Source organism: Pteropus vampyrus, unplaced genomic scaffold (assembly GCF_000151845.1).
Source record: "Pteropus vampyrus isolate Shadow unplaced genomic scaffold, Pvam_2.0 Scaffold71, whole genome shotgun sequence".
In the NCBI taxonomy this organism is placed as follows: Eukaryota; Metazoa; Chordata; class Mammalia; order Chiroptera; family Pteropodidae; genus Pteropus; species Pteropus vampyrus.
Window position 1 is genome coordinate 4,206,314 of NW_011888852.1, and position 5,581 is coordinate 4,211,894.

Genomic DNA, 5,581 nt, shown 5'->3' on the forward strand with positions numbered 1-5,581 from the left:
TGAAGCCCTAATCCCCAATGTTATGATATGTGAAGGTGAAGACTTTGGGAAGTAATTAGGTCTAGAAGAGATCGTGAGGATAGAGCCACCATGATGAGATTAGTGCCCTTAAAGAAGAGACACTAGAGAGATGATCGATCTCTCTCAACCAAGGCAGCTGCTTGAAAATTAGAAAGAAGGCTCTCATCAGACACCAAATCTGCTGGCACCTTGATCTTGGAGCTCCCAGTCTCTGGAAAATGCTCGTTGTTTAAGCCACCCAGTCTAAGTTATTTTGCTATAGCAGTCCAAACTGAAGCACAGTGAAGCACACCACTTATGTCTTCTTCCAACACACACAGACCAAAGTGTGTCTCTAAACAATGCTCACAGCATCAAGGCCTGGAGTGAAGGCCCTCCAAGTTGGCAAAGACTTGTTGGTTAGAGTTCTTCAACCAGGTAGAAATCTCCCACTAAGCTTTCATCTCAGCCATAAGAAGAATAATTTAATACCTTATCAAGCTATTATTAAAAGTGGTTAAATAGGGTTCCTGGACCCAATTCCAATGTGTGTGTGGCGGGGAGGGTCACACACCAACAAGCAATTCTCAGATTCCAGTAGGGTGTCCAAGAATTCAACCCAATTCTGACACTACCTATCAGCATCAGATTCCACAGATTAAGGGTTCAGACCTACAAGTATTCCCCCACACCCCTTTTCAGATGGCAGGTGAAGGCACAGGATGTTACTTCTGACTAACTGGTTATAAATCAGAGGTTCCCACGGCCCCCGCCTAAGATTTGATTAATTTGCTAGAGCAGCTCGCCACGCTCAGAGAAACATTTTACTTACTAGATCATGGGTTGATTATGAAAAGGTTTAACTCAGGAAAAGCCAGATGGAAAAGGTACACAGGGCGCGGTTTGTGGGAGAGGGCGCAAAGCTCCCAGTCTTTTCCAGGCGGCCATTCTCCCTAGTCTCCATGTGTTTACCAACCACTGGATGCTCTCCAAACACTCTCCTCTGGGTTTTTATGGACGCTTCATTACACAGGAATGATTGATTAAATCACTAGTCCCCTAGCAATTGATTCAACCTCCAGCCCTTCTCCCTTCCCTGAGTAGGGGGCACTGAAAGTTCCAACCCTGTAATCACGTAGTTGGCTCCTTGGCAACCAGCCTCCATCCTTAGGCACTTTCCAAAAGTCATCTCGTTAACATAACAAAAGATAGTTTTATGGCTCTCATCACTTAGGAAATTTTAAGGGTTTCAGAAGCTGTGGGCCAAGAATTTTGGACAAAGACCAAATATATACAAGAAATATATTTTGGTCATCTGATTGAGCAAAATATATTTTCTATAAATTACAATATTGCAGTGGCCTACTAGTTGGGTACAATGAAAAATTTTGGGGTATTGGGGAGATGAACTCTCTGTAAACGAAGTATATGACAACTGGAGCCAGTGGATGATAAAGCACCACAAACTGCAGGCAGAGCGCTGATGGAAATGTAAAGTCAGGCTAGCTTTCGATGGAGCTCCCAAATGGCCTTATGTTATGTGAACTTAATTTTGTGATATCAAACATTAATAGATGTTACTATGCACGCAATTTTATATATGTGAATCATTTCATATGAGAAAAATTAGGCTTGAATTTTGTGAATTTTGCATTTTGACTAGGTCTTGCGGAAGGCATCCTTCCTATAAAACATGGCTCGTTGCACTCAGGGAAGGCTGTTTGGAGATGAAAATACAGGGCATCATGGACAATTTGGAGAAAAGGGGCACAGTAGTTGGGGAAACAAAGTAAACAAAAGAACAGGACATGGCATCAAAACACATTACATAAGGGGCCTGTGTGTCTCACTGCAGCAGCGAAGCCCAGGTGCTGCGTGGGTAGAGGTGGGGTCATGTGAGGGTGATCGTGGAAAAGCCTAGAATGTTACTCTGTGGAGCTGCAATTGGTCCTTGATAAAGGAAAATGAGGCAGGACAGGTAGCCTGGGGCTGCCCCTGCCCCTCCCCCTTCAGGATGTGGCTCTGGGCTCTTTTCAGCCCCTTCGCTGTTTTAGTCCTCGGAGAACAAGGGGAGACAAGCCAACATGGTCCTGTTCAGTCTGGCTGCCATTTTGATGGAGACCTGACCTTTGGCTAATTACAATATCATTATAGTCTCATCTGCACTGCGGTGACCGCGGCTCCCGTCATGAACCTGACACCATGACAGTTCTGGAAACACCAAAAAGGAAGAAAGAGCGGGAAACCAAGCTCCCCAGCTACTGTGAGGAGATGGAGAGGTTAGGGCAGCATCCTGTTTCAGACCCTGCCCCCAAGAAGAACAAAAGCCCATAATCCAGACATCTTCGACGTGACTGGGTCTCTGAGTTTGATCACAATTTCCTTAGGTGTATTGAGAGCCATAAAATACTTTCACTTCAAATAAACCTTGTGCTTCCCGGCCTGATATTTGTCTTGTCTATGAATTATTTCTGGAGACATAAAGACAAGAACCGGAGCTCCAAGTTGAGTCCTCTCTAGATGTCCTCATCAAACGCTCCAGCATCAAAAAGATCTAAAAGCCATGGACAAAATGGAGGCTGATGCAGCAGCTCAAGACTCAGATCACTGATAGTGATAATGAAAAAGGAAAAGAAACTGTGTGTGAGGCTCTAGAAAGCCTTAGGAATTTAACAGGAAGAGTAAGTAGAGAAAAGGAAAAGTTAAGACAACCTAAGTTTGAAGGAACAGAGTACTCAGTACCAACAACACCGTCCAGAATATTGTTTTAATTGCCATAATTGTTAACGAATTCTTCCAAGCGTTGAAAGAATCCTCCATCAATAAATAGCTGGAGAGATACAAAAGGAAAGCTATTGAGAGATCGTTAATGAAGTTGGGAGGTAGGTGAAATGGATGAAGAGAGTCAAAAGGTACAAACTTCCAGTTATAAGACAAAGAAGTTTTTGGGTTGTAATTCACAGCATGGTGACTATACTTAACAATACTGTATTATGAATGTGAAACTTCCTAAGAGCACTGCAGAGCTTAAAAGTTCTCACAACAACAAAATGTAACTATGTGTGGTGATGGATGTTAACTTACTGTGGCTTCAAAATACATACAGATATCAAATCGTTATGTTGTATACCTAAAACTGACAAGGTTATGAGTCAATGTTATCTTAATTTTAAAAATATGCTAGAGAAGCTTGTCATTTAAAGGGAGATTAGCATGAATTCTTTTGAAATATAAAGAATCACTAATTTTCTTTATGACCACATCTGGATTTTCAGGTACTGAATTTATATAAAATAGGGCACAAGTTTATATAAATTTGAAGAAAGAAGTCAGTTAAAATAAAACTTCTTATCTGCTTCTAGAATTAAAAATAAAGATGCTCTTGGCAAGCTTTGACTTGCAGTCTTACTCCTTGGTAAATAAAATATCTTTCCTCATTTTGTGACTATCAATTCATAATCATTTAAATGAGTCACACATCTCTCATAAATTCTTATCTGGTATTATATTTATTCACAGACTTATTAACCAAAATGTTCCCTTTACTCATTCAAAAGATATTTTCCAAAATTAGTTTAGTGAGAGGCTTGTATACAGAGAGAGAGACAGAGAGAATTAAAAGCTACTAATCTGTAACGTTGCACATAAAAGTAATACAATCAACCTTATCCAATGCTTGGGTAATTATGAATTACCCAATGTGTCTGGGAATTATGAATTTCTCAGATTTTAGAAAAATAGCACAGTACAGGTATCCCACATTACTTGTAGCTCCCAGTAGCATCTGTGGCAGTTTCCCATGATCGGGACATTACTAACTCTGCAGCGACGCGCATATAGATTCACATTAGGTGGGATAAATATGACTGTAAAATTGCCTGGCCTCAGCTGTTTGGGAGGCTGCCAGGACCTTTTCTTTTTCTTTTTATTCTTTTGGCTATTGGGCATTTATTGCAAACAGAACATCTGAAGTATGAGAAGCTGACCCAGACCCATGCCTGTCCCTGGCTGGGGGTAAGGCAGTCTTTCCTCACCCCATGCAGGCCCAATGCAGCCAGCCATGGACAGGGGGCCCCCACGCACTGAGGTAGCTGCATCTTAAGCCCCCACATGCACAACTCCCCAGGCTTGCCCAATTCCAACACAGACCCAGGCCTAGAGGAAGAAGGGGGAAAGGTAATCAGGAAAAGCCCCAACTTCCATGGAGCACTCCCATCCTAGGAGCAGCCCAGCCAGCAGTAAGTGTAAGGTGGCTAGCTGCCAGGCTGGCTGGCCACTACTGCTCCAGGCAGTCCTCAGTCACCCCCTGGGCAGCCAGCTCAGCCAGCACATTCTGCAGGTAGTTGGGGTCAGGGTAGCCATGGCCTGTCACGTTGCAGTCCATCTCTGTCTTGTGGTGGATCTCGTTCCACACCACCGTATCAGTCTCGCCTGTGGTGCTGGATGTCCCCACTGTGAAGATAAGTCGCCTCTTCCAGGCCCTCTTCAGCAGTTCTAGGACCTTTCGGCCCTGGGCATTGCCTGGAAGGTAGCACTGGCGGGGAAACCATCTGGCAGTGAATGGCTTCCCAGGGTTGGGGTGCTCAGGGCCCTGAAAGCTGCGAGGAATGTTGTAAACCATGAGTATTGTCCCACAGCCCTTGTGGCCAGGGAGGGACACCTGCAATCTGAACACCTCCATCTTCCTCCGGGACTGGGTCCCAGTTTTCTCTCCATAGATGGTTTTGCAGGCAGGACACTGAAACTTCCATCCTTGTTCCCACTGCGGCACATGGCCAGCAGGCAGAGCAGGTGGAAGGCATCGCTGCACTTAGAGAGGCAGCCCGCAGCCACTGGCCCGACGGTCTTGCTGTCAGTCACGTGACTGTACCCAGACACCACAGGCAGTTTCTCCATACAGATGAGGCAGTCCTCATCTGGGGCTGTTTTCAGCTCTTCGATATAGTCTCTTATCACTTGTTCTGGCTCTGGCTTTGGAGTCCCTTCTTTCATGGACATTTTTCTCCATTTCTTAACTGAGCTGTGACTTTTAGAGGCCAGACAGGAGGTGGGAGGGCTGGCGGGCTGGGGTGTGTGGCTAAGACACACAGGAAGTCCGATGGCTGACATCAAAACAGTCGTCAGGCCTGCGAGGGCCTGCTGGAGCCTGCCGGGCTTCGGCATCTGCACGGGCACAGTGGCGGGGATGCTCCCAGCACTGCTCACAGGACCACTGGGGAGGGAGGCACTGGCTCCACTGGGAGTGGAATATCCTGGGGGCTGGTGCTGTGGTCCCAGGTGGGAGAGGATGGAGCAGTAAAGGGACTGGGGTTTGGGAATTATGTGTTTGGGAACGATGAATTTCTCAGATTTTAGAAAAATAGCACAGTACAGGTATCCCACATTACTTGTAGCTCCCAGTAGCATCTGTGGCAGTTTCCCATGATCAGCGCATTACTAACTCTGCAGCGACGCGCATATAGATTCACATTAGGTGGAATAAATATGACTGTAAAATTGCGTGGACTCAGCTGGGGTCAGGTTTTATGAAGAAACGAGTAGTGAAAACATTTCTGTTTCTACAGCTTTGGGGGACTGGGAA

The 5,581-nt window shown here is 45.2% G+C and overlaps 1 protein-coding gene, 1 long non-coding RNA gene and 1 pseudogene across 8 annotated transcripts in view; all 3 read right to left on the bottom strand.

The window, feature by feature from the left end:
• Positions 1-5,581, bottom strand: part of DCLK1 (doublecortin like kinase 1) — a 327,891-nt gene that overhangs the window by 271,943 nt on the left and 50,367 nt on the right. The gene's annotated exons all lie outside the window — the stretch shown is intronic.
• Positions 986-5,563, bottom strand: LOC105293302 (annotated as a pseudogene).
• Positions 2,352-5,581, bottom strand: part of LOC111740984 — a 16,670-nt gene continuing 13,440 nt past the window's right edge. The window contains exon 3 of the long non-coding RNA XR_002780820.1: positions 2,352-2,362. This is a non-coding gene — a long non-coding RNA (uncharacterized LOC111740984). The remainder of the gene's footprint in view (positions 2,363-5,581) is intronic.